Raw genomic sequence first — 16,829 nt, forward strand, 5'->3', positions numbered from 1 at the left:
TCCAGGGCTGATAGCAGATAGGCACACAAAAAAAACCTTGATTAAATTGTTCATGTATTTATTATTGTATTTGTTGTATTTATTATACTATTATACAACACCGAATGACTACGATCCGCTACGACGTAGCCATAATTATGCTACGAAGAAACTAGATTTCTACGATAGAATAAAAAGAAAATTAATATTTCAAAGAGCGTTAATTTCCTAACTAAAGTTAATATTTTGATCTTCATAAATCAAAATCTTGTTGTTAAAATGTGTTGACAAGTTTTCCATTAAAACTAAGAGTGAGAGAATAAAAAAACTTGTAATGAAGTAGGTAATTTGTGTTTAAATTTAATGTTCTGTGTATCTTTTGGTTGACACATAGATCGAAATGAGTACTATTTAAAAACAAATCAGTTTAAAAATTCATGAAAGTAATTAAAATTACATTTGAAATAATCAAGTTTTATTTATGAAGGTTTGACAGCCATTACCTTTCAGCCGGTCTCGGAGTCTAGGATTCAGTGTGCTTAGTGCGAGTTTTTTAATGTTTTCGATAGCGTAAAAGTTAACTCAAATTTGTATAGAGTTGGAACGTTTGCCTAAGTTTGTCACTAGGGGCGCTGTTCCAACTGCATACAAATTTGTGTTAACTTTTACGCTATCGTGAACGTTAAAAATTCGCACTAAACACAAAGAAGGACAGTGAATTCTCATAAAAATAATGAAAACTTCATAAATACTGCAGCTTAGTAAAGTGATGAACTAACAACCTTGATTAATATGAGAACTGTGCACGCTCATTAAGAGATCTGTTTTGACACGTACGATTCAATTTTCCAGGTATTCGAAGGCAATCTTTAACCACCACAATATTCGTATAATGAAATCGCTATTCGTTTCGCTGTCGGTTTTTGTGACCCAATTCTACGTCGCCCAAGACTTGTATCACCTAAAATTATGTTAATATAAATATTTTTACCTGTTGATGTTCATGTGTTTATTTTCGAACTCACCCACGGAATATCGTATAACAAAGGGCATCGATCGTGTTCCATTAACTCTGGATGTGCCTTTATATTTTATCTTTTGTATAAAAATATTTTTTTTTTGTTTTTTTTTTTATGTTGACGTTGTATTATTGAGCCGTTTTTCCGATGCTAAATAGATATAGTTGCTATTGTCACTTTTTTGCAGATGTATTATTATGTAGTTTAGTAAATAATAAGTTTAGTAGTTAAGTTTAGTAATGAATGTGCGCGTGTATCGGCGAACCACATCAAGAAATATGGTTGCTAGTTCGCCCGGGCGAGATTCGCTAGTTAAATTAGATTTTTAATGTATTTTTGTTATAATCTTTTCATACATCGGTTATAATTGTATTTCGTGGGATTTCTCTTAATTTTCGTTTTCTTTTATTTTTTATATAAATTTTATTTAATAGATCATTTAGAAGGCTCCGTTTTGATGTATTCGATTCTACTGTATACAACAGTTATTTTGTCAATATTTTTCTGTGGTTTTCATTTGAATCACTTAACGTTATTAGACGTTCCAGAAGATGAACTGGAGCCTTGAAGCTTCTTTTGTTTATGCTTAAATAAATATATGTATTCGACTGCCAAAAACCTTAGACAAAACCTTTTTTTTTGTTGAAGTCTTTAATGGAGTTAATAAATCAATTTAATATCTTCCTAATGTACTTTTTAATCACAATATTACAAGAGGATATATTAAATATGAAAAGAAGAGCAAACTTTTATCATTTAAGTGCGTGATACCGAAAAATATGTATTTTAAATATAATCGTTTGAAACAAAAGACTTCAACGGGCTCTATACTATACATTATGAATAGATAGATGGTATTCAAACTTGAAAAGCTTATTTTAGTAGATTATTATAACCGGATATAAAGGAAATAACAGGGGAACCTTATTAAACTTTCTTCGTACCGTATGAATTTGAATTCTATATTTGAAATTTGGGAACAGTAATTCAATATTATTTTTCTAATTCTGTTATTTATTTTTTCAAAAATCGAAATTTAATTATAAGATTGAGTTGTGTGTCTTCAAGCATTAAACGTGAACCATGTAATAAGGCAGTAAACATAACTTAGTGCTCTGTGACCTCGTAAATTGCGTAATAATTGAATTCACAAACTCATTAACTTATTTATAGAACAATAAGTGTGTAGATGATATTTTAAAATCCCTTTTTGAATATGAAAAACAATAACGCCTAGTTGTAAGTCTCCAAACGCAGATTAAGAGTCGCGCTATGCCTATGGTTTGTATAAGATCCCACAATGTGCCGGAACTAGATCGTTTATCCTGTTCTAAAGTTTGTGTAAGGCAGTAATACGGTGCCTTCCCGGAAGGGCACGCGGCACAATATGCACCCGGGCTATAACTGTAATGTTAATCACTCGAATCTCGTGCTTTAAAAAAAATCCTATAGTCGCAGTCTTCGTTTCTCCAACGCGTGGCTGCTGCGATTTTGTTTGTTTTTGTACAGCACAGTTTCAATAGAAGTGAAGCCCGACTTCGTACTAATTAGACGTCTGGATGCGAGAATGAAAAGTGTGTGGAAATACGAGGGCCGTTAGGAATGTTTTCTCATTGCCACTTAGTTTTTTTTCTCGCTGGTTGAGTTCTTTTAGTTTTTTTTTTATTCCCTCTCCGAAATAAAGTTTTAATTGCAAAATTTCTAATTCCAGATATCGATCGCTTTTTGAGGTTTTATTTTCAGTGAAAGAACTTTTATTGTAAATTCTATCGTCACTAATTTATTTATGAAAATTTTTATTTATCTATTTGTACTTATTTGAACAGATAGTAATTGTTAAGAAATAATTGTTTTAGTAATAAGGGTGAAAATAAAATAATCGGAAATGTTGAAAAAAAAGTAATAAGATATGTAAGCTCAACAGCGTTCCTTCATAGATGAAGCGATGTTTTTCCTTAACTTCCTTCCCTTAAGACGCAACGGTGGCACGTTGTCGTCAACTTGGATCAATTTTGTTGGGACCGGAGATACTAAAATACTTAAACCAAATAGAGTAAAACAACATTCACTTTCACTCGATATTCAGATACGATAGTTAGGACGGAAATTATTAAGAAATATATTGAATAATTAAAAAAAAAACCTTCCAAAATATTTAAATTTAATGGACAACAAAATGTACCCTAACATTAAAAAAATTACCCTATTGCATAATTCAAATAAAATTTAAGATTGACTAGTTCTGAAATTTGAGTTACGAAATTATTGATGTTTTCAATTTCTTGTGCATGTTAGTTAAAATTTTTAAAAGTCGGTAACATGATTCAAGTTTTATTTATTTATTTATTATAAACTGATTCTAAGGTGTTGACGTAAAATTTAAAAAAGTGTGAATCAGACCTACAAAATAATTGAAGAGGGAAAACAAAAAAACACTTATTCTGAATTTAAAATTGGGCACGGGTGCATTTGTTTTGTTTAATTCACCTACCTGCTCACTTACTTGCCCTCCGGGAAACGCGGCCTTGAACCAGAACTTAAAAATTCTAAGTAAAACGAACTGTGTCAACTTATAATATCTACTGGCTACTGAGATCGAGACCGGGAGAACAGGGAGCCGTTAGTGTCGACCGAAGTCAGGACTCGACTGAGCCTGCAGCGCGTCTGAATGCACTGAAATACACCGCGGATTTTCATAGCATTCCACGCAGCCTCATCCGTGCAGGCGACTGTGCGCTTTAAGTACAAAGCTGCACTGTCTATTTCACTTTGAAGAATTTTTATTGGAAAACTTCATTGGTTCATTTTGATTTTCCCACCTTAACAGCGTTGTGACTATTTTATTTTTAATACAGACTAAGTGGTTTGTTTCTAGATCTGCCTTTATCGTTTCCTATGAGAGACACGATGCGCTCATCGTGGGAGTACCTACATACATAAATGACAAGCTTTTCATATTTTTCCAACGATTTTTTTCTTTAGAATTTGAAACGTGTCGAAATCATTTGGGACTAAGTACTTTTCAAACTTTTAAACTGTCGACTGCTATGCTGTGTTTTTGCTTCAAATGTTTTTATTTATTTAAGTATATTGAAAACCGTATTATTTTATATAATACAATGTTATAACAATATTACAATATTATTTATATCTTAGTTATATTCCGAGAAAAAATATTCTTTCATTAAAATATATAATATATGTGTAACTGACCTAACGTACAATATAATTTGAATATGTATACAATGTATGTAATATATTTGTATAACGTACATCATACAATATTTATAAATGAAAATATGCATATAAAGAAGACTTCAAATTGTAATTCCTTCACAAATGAACGAACCTTGAATATTATAATAAGATGTGGGACTAACCCAAGGCGTCCGTTAAAGTTTTGGGTAATACTTATATTTTCGTTCACCCTTATTGTTTGTTGAATGACAATCTGGATAATTTAGTTTTCAACCTACAATAAAATATCGGAGTTCGTACAAACAATCTATTTTCCAATCTAAACAAACAGCCGTCTGGTGTAGTGGTAAGTGACATGGTCACTACGCAAGGGGATTGCGGGTTCCACGGTGAAGGAATAACATCGTGTAATAAAAATGAAACCCGCAAAATTATAATTTGCGTAATTACTGGTGGTAGGACCTCTTGTGAGTCCGCACGGGTAGGTACCACCGCCCCGCCTATTTCTGCCGTGAAGCAGTAATGCGTTTCGGTTTGAAGGGTGGGGCAGCCGTTGTGACTATACTGAGACCTTAGAACTATATCTCAAGGTGTGTGGCGCATTTACGTTGTAGATGTCTATGGGCTCCAGTAACCACTTAACATCAGGTGGGCTGTGAGCTCGTCCACACAGCTAAGCACTAAAAAAAAAAAAAAAATTATCCCGCCAAGGGAAGATATTTGTATGATAAATATAAATGTCTTTTCCAGGGTTATGGATGTATATTAAATATATATATGTGTATAATAAAAATCTTACATTTATTTCCGTTATCTGGTACCTGTAACACAAGTTCTTTACGAACTTATCATGGGACCAGTTAACGTGGCGTGATTGTTAATAAATATTTTTTTTTTTTTTTTTAAATTGAAGTTTTCTTTATGAACCTTTGAAACGAAAATAGAATACGTGATAATTTTCAATAAAAAATCTTTTAGCTACGGTATTTTGAAGCTTATTTTGTTATTCGGAGTTTTGTTGCTTATAGGGCAGGTGATTGGATGAACAGCGAGGCAACTGTTTGTAAACAAAACAAAATAGTTTTTCCTTTTCATGCCTGTAAGTAGAAGGTAGACCCAAGACAATGTGGAAGGATGTAGTGCTGAAGGGCAAAAGGGAATGCAATGCTGCTGACGAGGATGTCTAAGACAGAGCAAAATGGAGGAGTAATGTAAGGAAAACTGACCCCACCACCATATGGGATAAATAGCTGGGAAGAGAGAGAGATGCCAGTAAGTGGAATAGAGATTATCCTAACGGTGATTGGTCTTTGAAACGATTATTGATCTACTTTTTATATCTACTATTTTATATATTTTTCGAGTAACTAGAGGTCCCGCAGTAGTCGAAATTCGACTATAATTAATTGGAATTGTAAGTTTGTACACTATTATGACTGTATTTTACACAAATTTCGCCAAGACTACACTATAAAAAATATTAACAAAGACAAACAATATTTAATCTATTCTCAATTTGACCACAGACGTCAAGAACAAAAGTTTGACAATAAATAGTATGCATGCGTGTGTGCGTCAAATACATGGTATGTAGTGTGTGTAATGTTTTCTTTATTGATTTAATGTATCTTTTATGGATTATTTTAAAAAAATATTAGCATTGTGCACTTCTTCTCTATATTCTCTATAAGTGTGGAAAATTTCATACTCCTCCGTCTGCGCAATTTTCGTAAAAAGGGATACAAAGTTTTTTCTTCACGTATTAATATATAGATAGCAGAGGCATAGAATTTAGAATATCTAAGTTTTCGATGCTCACACAACTTCGTTAGGGTCTCCATATTTGATCAGGTTAGACAAGCCAATAATCAGATCCTCCGTTATGTGTTGTGACCTAGTTTAAAGCCCCAGTATGTAGTGCAACAACAAATTATATTTATTTACGTGACAAAAGCTGTTGTATCGTGTGTGAAAAACAGCAGTACTGTTTAATCATTACATTACATTGTCGGTCATTGTTATTAATTATAAGAAATGAAATATATTTAAATTCCATCTCTACAGGGCCGGAAAGGAATATTATACAAAAATTGTTCGGAAAAAAATTATTCTACACATTGTTTTCTAAATTTTCTCTTGTAAATGAAAATTACGTGTATACCTAAATTGGAATTTTTTTTTAACTTTTCATCTTTAATTTCAATATTTTCATTAATAATGTATTTTTTTAATGTCCATATTTAACAGTAAAAGTTGGTTATGGGTAGATTTTGGCGAGATATCTCTACTTTTAAAGTAACGCTCAGAATATAATATTGGGAACTCGATTTATTCAATAATTCCTAAAATTTATTCCTTACATTTTGATTAATATTTAAGGCAATAAAATCGTACTCTTTTTTTGAAAAAATATATAATTTGTACCTACGCTAATTATTTTTAACTTTTACATATTGCTTTACCTTAAAATTTACATTAAGTGTTGGTGATTATAACTAAATACAGAAAAAAACCCTTAAAATTGAATATTTCATAAATAATAACTCACAAATACACAATAGGATTGGGTTTAATTTTTTTTATCTCTTCTGTGAGTTAGACATCTCAGACAGAGAGTAAGTAAGCTGCAATAACTATTTTCTATTTGTAATCAGAGAGGTGGAAGCATGGAGGCTAGAGGTAAGAGGCACACTCTGCGTATGAAGAAAGCGAGCAATTAAGGTGTCGACGCCGTACCGAGAGATGTTACTTTAAAGATAGCGCCAAAATAATTAGATAAATAATTTCAGCCAATAGACTTCCGTTTACAGCTGCCACATTGATATCATACCACTTGCTAGGCTGGGGCTATTTTGGTGGACTTTTGAGTACAACGCAAAGTTTACTGCTGGATCCATTTTCAACTTATAGTCAATTAAAGACAGCTTCTGTTTACAGCTACCCTTCATGGGTGGAAGTTATAAAAATGTACAAAATTTAGGAGGTAGGAAGATAAAATTAACAATACCGCAGACGGCATATTATTGAAATATGTATATTTTTATTCGTGGTATTCGTGTCATGTATTTCAGCTACAAGAAGGGAAGGCATTTATTCAACGCCCACAGACATAAGACTTAAGATAGAGGAATATAACTAGTCAGGTCATAAGTATTGTCACACAGTAAAAACTTTTCTTTTAGAATGCTGGCCACAAAAAAGTTTATTGAATTCGAATTTCGAATTGTTCATGAAAAATAAAAATGTATACTTTTAGAATTTTACTCATTTTTAAATATGGAGTGGACGCTTAAAGAAGACCGTGTTGCGGTTATTGCGTTGCATCGTTGCGGTTACGCACCAATTCAAATTTTTAACATACTGAAAAATTTGAATATAACCAAAAGATTCGTTTATCGTACCATCAAACGATACAATGAAGACTCTAGTGTAGATGACAGGTCAAGAAGTGGTCGCCCTCGGTCTGTTAGGACTCCAGCAGTGATAAAAGCTGTGAAGGCGCGAATTCAAAGAAATCCCAAACGTAAGCAGAAACTGTTGGCCCTTCAGATGGGGTTAAGCAGAACCACGGTGAAAAGGGTGTTAAATGAAGACTTAGGGCTTCGGGCATATCGAAAAAAAACAGGACATCGTTTGAATGCTCGTCTAATGGACCTGAGACTCAAGAGATGCCGCGATTTGTTGAAGCGGTACGCGGGAAAAAAATATCGGGAAATTCTTTTTTCGGATGAAAAAAAATTTACCGTAGAAGAGAGCTACAACAAACAAAATGATAAGGTGTACGCACACAGTAGTGAAGAAGCGAGCAACCGTATTCCGCGTGTCCAATGAGGTCATTTTCCTTCCTCGCTCATGGTATGGTTGGGAGTTTCTTATTGGGGCTTAACAGAGGTATATTTTTGTGAGAAAGGTGTAAAAACGAATGCAGTTGTGTATCAAAATACAGTCCTGACGAACCTTGTGGAACCTGTTTCTCATACCATGTTCAATAACAGGCACTGGGTATTCCAACAAGATTCGGCGCCAGCTCATAGAGCGAAGAGCACACAAGACTGGCTGGCGGCGCGTGAAATCGACTTCATCCGGCACGAAGACTGGCCCTCCTCCAGTCCAAATTTGAATCCGTTAGATTACAAGATATGGCAACACTTGGAGGAAAAGGCGTGCTCAAAGCCTCATCCCAATTTGGAGTCACTCAAGACATCCTTGATTAAGGCAGCCGCCGATATTGAAATGGACCTCGTTCGTGCTGCGATAGATGACTGGCCGCGCAGATTGAAGGCCTGTATTCAAAATCACGGAGGTCATTTTGAATAAACTTTAGTGTCATAAGAATCTATGTTTTGTTAAGTTCATTTTGGTATATGAATGGTTACATAATGAATAACTTGTTTCAATTATTTTACATTAAACATGTGACAGAATTTATGACCTGACTAGGTACACTATTTAAGTCACCGTACCCTAAAGGATAAGACGCCATGTGCATTCACATCGAGCGATGTGACTGTGTCGGTGTTCGAATACCGCAAGCAGGTACAAATTTTTGTAATGAGATATGTACTTAACTTATCTTCACGAACGACTTCCACGATGAAGGAATAGCATCGTAAAAATCGAAACCACAAAATATATAATCAGCATAATTACTGATGGTAGGTGGTGCTTTTTTTAGTTCGCACGGGTAGGTACCACCACTCTGCCTATTTTTGCCGAGAAGCAGTATTGCGTTCCAGTTCGACGGATAGAAACGTGACTTAGAATTCATGTCTGAAGGGGTCTTTTTTTTTATTGCTTAGATGGGTGGACGAGCTCACAGCCCACCTGGTGTTAAGTGGTTACTGGAGCCCATATACATCTACAACGTAAATGCGCTACCCACCTTGAGATATAATTTCTAAGGTCTCAAGTATAGTTACAACGGCTGCCCCACCCTTCAAACCGAAACGCATTACTGCTTCACGGTAGAAATAGGCAAGGCGGTGTTACCTACCCGTGCGGACTCACAAGAGGTCCTACCACCAGTATGGCGGTATTTACGTTGTAGGTGTCTATTGGCTCTGGTAACCGTTTAACACCAGGTGTGCCGTCAGATAGCTCACGCGCTTAAAAGCTATAAAAAGTTGATAATTCTTAATATAACTTAAAATGTGTATGTGATTAAAATGAATAAAAAAAAACATACCTAATTAAATGTATTAGATAAATGAAGTCCGGCATGACGCATCAGCCGGCACGAGTGCATCGTTTCTACTCCGTCACGAACACATAGCCGCCGAAGTGTCAATATATCTAGGTTTCATTTAGATCACTGAACTAATTAGCTCAAAGAATGACCTCCGTCCGGACGCCCTTAAGCTACCAGCAAATATGTAGGGAAAAAAGAATGACTGAAATCAGAAATAATTTATTGCAGAGCGGTACGAAATTTCTTTGAAACTTTAACATTATTTTTGTGAAAAAAATACTGTTTACTATAACAAAATTGTATAGTTCGTATCAATAATGCACCTATACGAGGTGTGTTCCAGTTTGCTAGTTATTTAAAATGGAACAAAGTAAAATCGATACAGCACCAATCAAACAGAGAGCTTGTAAGTTAGACCACATCAATGTGTAATTGAGTTCTTAGTGTATTAGCTGCTACTCAAAGTCTTTATTGGTTTAGGTGGATTTCAATTGACTGTTGTCAGAATAAGTATTTTTATCGAACTTAACACGTAGACGTGCAGTCGAAGCGTCGTAGTGAAATTACTGTTGCTTATCTGCCCTAATTTATGGTAATATGATATAAGGGGTATCACTATTTTTTTACATGTTTACGTCTGGACTATGAGTCTGTTGCAAGCTAGTTTCTCGATACTAACTAATATCTAAAGTTTGTTTAGATTTGCTTTTCGAACAAGAAAATAATCGATCGCATACAATTTTTAGTCCTTTTTTTTTCGAAAATTTATTTGTTGAAATCCTAAACATAGTTGTCTCCATTTGAGGTCTCAGTGATTAGTATGCTTATAATTTTGCTGCAGTCAACAGACCTACCTCACTTTCTCTATTCAAATTTTAAGGTACAATAATTCGACCTATACGAAATATCTTTGTCAAGCAAAATGTATTTAGTACAAGGTTGATATTGAGGAAAAGAGTCGTTTGACGTACGTAATACCGAATGTCAAAGGGGAATCGAATAAAAAGTCATTGTTCGACGCTGAAAGATATATTTATAAACAAGTGGCCCGCTCCGGCTCCGCTCAGGTATTTAACAAAAATTTCAACGATATTCGACGACGTTTTATTTTTTTAAATAAAAGAACACTTATTGCGGCATAACTATAATAGTTAGATATATGCTGTCGCGGCACTTTTTGTAAATAATAATGTGTTCTACAAAGTCGTAGTACATTATTTTTTTCCTATCATCAATAGTTTTCGCAGGGCACGTGACGAAAAGAATATTTTAGGTAATTTTTTTACACCTTGAGTTACATTATTGGCGTTTTAGTAAGAATTCCAATATTTTTTTTTTTTTTCAAAAAATATTATAGCCTATGTCACTCGGGAATAGTGTAGCTTCCAAACAGTGAAAGAATTTTTCAAATCGGTTCAGTAATTTCGGAGCCTATTCAATACAAATAAACATACAAATCTTTCCTCTTTATAATATTACTAGCGACCCGCCCTCGCTTCGCTTCGGAAACATTAAAACACACATGAAACCAAAAAATAAAAATAAAAAAATAATTAAAAAAAGTAGCCTATGTTCATCAGGGACAATGTCGGCTTCTAATGGAAAAAGAATTTTTCAAAGCGGTCCAGTAGTTTCGGAGCCTATTCGAAACAAACAAACAAACAAATCTTTCCTCTTTATAATATTATTAGTATAGTATAGATAGTAGATGGCACGAAAAGGGTGAATTTTCAATATTTTTGTTGATGATACTTGATTTTATTTTTTTCGAGGATATCTATTTTATTTCAGTTTAAAATCTTACAGTATTGTTTGTTAATGTTATTGGAATCAAACGTTTTTCGGTCTCGTAAGAGCGATGTATGCCATTTATGGGCACAAAAGGGATGTCTGATAATAAATAATTGTATTGTAATTGCAATAGTCAGTTGTTTATAATTGATTATAATTTTGAAATCGTCGTGGCCTAAACGATAAGATGTCCGGTGCATTCGTATCAAGCGATGCACCGGTGTTCGAATCCCGCAGGCGGGTACCAATTTTTCAAATGAAATACGTACTTTACAAATGTTCACGATTGACTTTCACGGTGAAGGAATAGCATCGTGTAATAAAAATCAAACTTGCAAAGTTATAGTTTGCGTAATTACTGGTGGTAGGACCTCTTGTGAGTCCGCAGGGGTAGGTACCACCGCCCCTCCTGTTTCTGCCGTGAAGCAGTAATGCGTTTCGGTTTGAAGGGTGGGGCAGCCGTTGTAACTATACTGAGACCTTAGAACTTATATCTCAAGGTGTGTGGCGCATTTACGTTGTAGATGTCTATGGACTCCAGTAACCACTTAACACCAGGTGGGCTGTTAGCTCGTCCAACCGTCTAAATAATAAGAAAAGAATTAGGTAGAGGTATGCTCTGTTTCGGTTACGGGAATTTTAAATATACGGTATAAAGTCAAACAAAATGCAGATCTACGGGTTTTCTTCTGAGAAAACAATTCGGTACGTGTATTTAGGCGCTTGGAAAGTTAAAAAGGATTCTTAGAAATAAAAATGAAATTGCAAAACACTGTATTGAAACAATTTTGAAATCAGAATTCAGATAGCCTTTCTTTCGACGTCCGTTCTGCTTTCCCTAACAAAAATAAATAGGCTGAGGACATATTTTATTTTTTTATTACAGTAAGTACAGTTACAGTTGTATTAAAGTTTTAATACAGTAAAAGCTTGTTTGCGGGGTATTTTTTCCGTAAATATGCCGCGAATGCAGAAACCGTGAATATGAAAAAGCGCGCCAACACAGGATGTTGGGTTTGACAACCTCATATTGGAAATCTTTTTATCAATGTGTATGTAACGATGTACCGTTTAGATCTGCGAATAAAGAAATCTTTCGGCACGTACATAGGAATTAGGTCGAATTTTCTTTAATTTTTTTTTATTGCTTAGATGGTTGGACGAGCTCATAGCCCACCTGGTGTTAAGTGGTTACTGGAGCCCATAGACATCTACAACGTAGACGCGCCACCCACCTTGAGATACAAGTTCTAAAGTCTCAGTATAGTTACAACGGCTGCCCCACCCTTCAAACCGAAACGCATTACTGCTTCACGGCAGAAATAGGCAGGGCGGTGGTACCTATCCGCGCGGACTCATAAGTGGTCCTACCACCAATAATTGCACAAATTATAATTATACATATATATTATTATATATCTCAAGGTGGGTGGCGCATTTATGGTGGATGTCTATGGGCTCCAGTAACCACTTAACACCAGGTGGGCCGTGAGCTCGTTCTAATCTAATAATTACATAAGCTGTCAAACAATATGATTTGCGTTGTCACGCAACAAAATATCGTTGTAGCGACTTTTGAAAGAAGCCTATGTCTAGTAGTGGACGTCTGTGGGCTGGTAGATAGACAGAGATACATGTGTTTCTCTGGACGTGGACAACGTGAACGTCAAAGTGCTTAATCGTGTCTACGACTCTCGAAAATCTCACAGCATTCGATGTTATCCTTCCTAGCATATGTGCTGTGGGGAACATAGTGTAATGTGTATAGATATATCAAACACAGCCAACTGTGAAGCTCTATTTTAGCGTTTTAAAACAAAAACTTCTGTTTTTTTAAAATATTGATTGACATTGAAACATTAGAGAACAAGTAACGATTTTGATACCAAAATAGGTGCCGATTTTATACGTTTTATCTGACTATGTATCGTATTTAGTTCAAATATCTCCTAAAAAATACATAGTTCATTGTTGTCATAACGTTTTTATATCTAAAACGATTATATTTTAGAACTATTATACGTTACGGTACAGGAACTTTTTTTTTTTTTTATTGCTTAGATGGTTGGACGAGCTCACAGCCCACCTGATGTTAAGTGGTTACTGGAGCCCATATACATCTACAACGTAAATGCGCCACCCACCTTGAGATATAAGTTGTAAGGTCTCAGTATAGTTACAACGGCTGCCCCACCCTTCAAACCGAAACGCATTACTGCTTCACGGCAGAAATAGGCAGGGCGGTGGTACCTACCCGCGCGGACTCACAAGAGGTCCTACCACCAGTAATTACGCAAATTATAATTTTGCGGGTTTCACTTTTATTACACGATGTTATTCCTTCACCGTGGAAGTCAATCGTGAACATTTGTTGAGTACGTATTTCATTAGAAAAATTGGTACCCGCCTGCGGGATTCGAACACCGGTGCATCGCTTCAACACTATTGCACCGGACGTCTTATCTTTTAGGCCACGACGACTTCGACATATACTTCGACATAACTCCGACATATAAAATATATAAATAAAGTACACCGAACCGAATTTTCCAAATTCTCAAATATGGACTGAGCTTTGAGGAGTCTTCAGATTTTTATTCTGTACGAGACAATCCCGACCAAGCTTCACTGCGACCGTCGTTGAATGCATGAAAAAAATTCCTTGAATTTTCGAAATAAAACCTATCTATATAAAAATGAATCTCGTTCGTAAGTCTCGCTAAAACTCGAGAACGGTTGGACCGATTTGGCCAATTTTGGTCTTGAATTATTTAGGGAAGTCCAGAGAAGGTTTAAACGGTAGATAAATATGAAAATGCTCGGAATTAAATCAAATTAACAATTAAAAACAAAATTGATGTGTGCCCCGTAGGACAGATACTTTTGTTTTGTTTTAAGTTTATTTTGTACAAAAGCTTAGGTCTTTTATTTATCGATTGAGGCACTACGAAGTCTGCCAGGTCAGATAGTTTTTCATATAAATAATTAAGTACTCAACATAGAATTAGATTCGTATAAAAAATACCTATTGCAAACTGAAGAAAGGACTACTGGTAGCCCGGAGTCCTTTCCAGTTTCAGCAGGATAAGTGGACGAGCAAAGCCTCAACCAGGAGGGAAGGGTCTTGCTAAAAGCTACCTTAGCGCCTCCGGAGGAGACCTAACAACTCTAAAGCAGTAAAACAGAACATAAATTATTAACACAAATATAAATGGTTTTATGTTACTAGAGTCCTAAAGAAGTGGGTAAAACTCAATAACATATTCGAAGTTTTCCGCAATTTTTTTTTTCTACAAAACAAATCTATGTATACCAAGAATATTGGATATACCAAGGCTGACGCAATGATAGTTCTCAATTGTAACTTCCTTTCTATCAGATAACTATCTACTAAAGTTCTCATTGACAACACTCAATGATTCAGCAATAGCAATGAGAATCGGTTGTCTCTAGCTGCTACTTAAACAAATCTCCGTTATCCTGGAATATTTTCTCACAAAAAAATCTTCAAAAATGAATTTCCTTTGTGGTTTCAAACATCCATTGAGGGCCACATATTCCACTCCACAAGCCACATATTTTCCTAACTAAAAAGAACAGTCCGAATGGGAGCACTCAGTACAATCCCCGACTGACAAACAAAAAAATAGCGAATACGATCCAATGCACGAACTAGTGTTTGCACGAATCTGTACCGATCAAATAAGGACTCTATGAATATTCATACATGAATTATTTTGGGTCATACAGGATTTGTTTTCAATTGTACAATTTAATTACCTATTAAACTAAAAAAAAGAAACACAGTAGAACGATGGCGTTAATATAGTTTTGAACATGATGGTTAATTGTAAAACATATGTTATTGTTAGTAAGACGACTTATGAGTCCGCACGGGTAGGTATCACCAACCTGCCTAATTCTGCCGTGAAGCAGTAATGCGTTTCGGCTTGAAGGGTGGGGCAGCCGTTGTACTGTAAAAGCTGAGCGGCGGCGGCATTGACGCGGTTGATGTCCATGGACTCCAGTTACCACTTAACACCAGGTAGGGCGTGAGTTTGTCCACCCAACTAAGCAATGAAAGCGACCCCTGGAAATCCTCTTGGGAATCCCACTTTGAGAATCCTTAGTCTAGGTTATGCAATTAGTTCAACTATGTGTATGAACTAAAATTATACACACTACTATCAATCGGTACATGACGTAGTTTAGTGGTTTACTTTGAATTTGCAAATCAAAGGGTGCAAGCTAATCTTGGTTTCTGCACTGCCGGTGTTGTGATGCACACGCGGCCGACCCTACAAGAGTCAATACACCGGCGATGCCTTGTGTTTACCGTGGTCTAGTGATTACTATGTACATATGTTTCGGTTCCTTTAATTAAAATAGCAGTCGCCAAAACAAATTTAACAAGAATTTTATACTTAACAACGATTTTTCCTATTTTTCAAGGGTTTCTTCTTGTTCTTAGCGTTTTTCCGGTCTAGTGTCAGGGTTCGATTTCCAACTTAAACTGCTCCACTTTGCCCGATCTTCGAGAGATTTTTCAAAGAATCAACCATATAAAATTCTTTCTTCGGAAGGGTTGAACACGTCACATATTATACAAACAAAAAATGCTTTACATGTTTCCTGATTGTGTTTAACAGAAGTTATTACGCATGGAAACGAAAGAAGAAGAGAGGATGTACAACTTTTTTTTTTTTTTTTTTAATTTATTTTTTGTCCTTCATAATAGATGAAAACAACGAATGATGTTTTCAATCAACGACTATTGGTTACACGAAAATACTTTCGTCAGTGTTCGATTCTGTATAATCACTACTAAGTATAAAACAAAGTCGCTTTCTCTGTCCCTATATCTGTCTGTCCCTATGTATGCTTAAATCTTTAAAACTACGCAACGGATTTTAATGCGGTTTTTTTAATAGATAGTGTGATTGAAGAGGAAGGTTTATATATATAACTAGCGACCCGCCCTCTCTTCGCTTCGGAAACATTAAAACACACATGACACCAAAAAAAAATAATTAAAAAAAGTAGCCTATGTTCATCAGAGACAATGTCGGCTTCTAATGGAAAAAGAATTTTTCAAATCGGTCCAGTAGTTTCGGAGCCTATTCGAAACAAACAAACAAACAAATCTTTCCTCTTTATAATATTAGTATAGATAACATCCATTAAATAGTGGAGAAGTCAATAATAAATTACAGTTTCCGAAGCGAAGCGAGGGCGGGTCGCTAGTCTATCTATATATTATGCGCATTTTATCGTCACGGCACACTGCGACTACACATTGAAAATTTATTCATTTGATTATTTGAAAACTATAAGTTGCGCCTTATGGAGTTAAAGCACGAACAACGTGTTAAGTGAATAATTTTTATGCCTATGCTGCGCCATTGACTTGACTTTTTGGGTTTGAAACCTATTTTTTTATTGCTTATTTGGGTGCATAAGCTCTCAGCTCACCCGGTGTTAAGTGGTTACTGGAGCCCACATACATCTACAACGTAAATACGCCACCCACCTTGAGATATAAGTTCTAAGGTCTCAAGTATAGTTACAACCGCTACCCTACCCTTCAAACCAAAACGCATTACTGCTTCATGGCAGAAATAGGCAGGGTGGTGGTACCGACGCGCGGACTCACA

General features: G+C 35.4%; 1 protein-coding gene across 7 annotated transcripts in view; it reads right to left on the bottom strand.

Annotated features, from left to right (window-relative positions):
- The window catches only part of LOC114249202 (ecdysone-induced protein 78C), a 109,266-nt gene that overhangs the window by 29,907 nt on the left and 62,530 nt on the right, over positions 1-16,829 (bottom strand). The window contains exon 1 of one of the 7 annotated variants that reach the window (XM_089731877.1): positions 9,382-9,585. The exons of 5 other annotated variants lie outside the window; for them this stretch is intronic. The gene's annotated coding sequence lies outside the window, so the exon portion shown is untranslated. Of the gene's footprint in view, positions 1-3,489; positions 3,960-9,381; positions 9,586-16,829 lie in introns of those variants that run through there. One more of the 7 variants, XM_089731872.1, reaches the window with a different exon arrangement.

Source organism: Bombyx mandarina, chromosome 01, assembly GCF_030267445.1.
Source record: "Bombyx mandarina strain Sakado chromosome 01, ASM3026744v2".
In the NCBI taxonomy this organism is placed as follows: domain Eukaryota; kingdom Metazoa; phylum Arthropoda; class Insecta; order Lepidoptera; family Bombycidae; genus Bombyx; species Bombyx mandarina.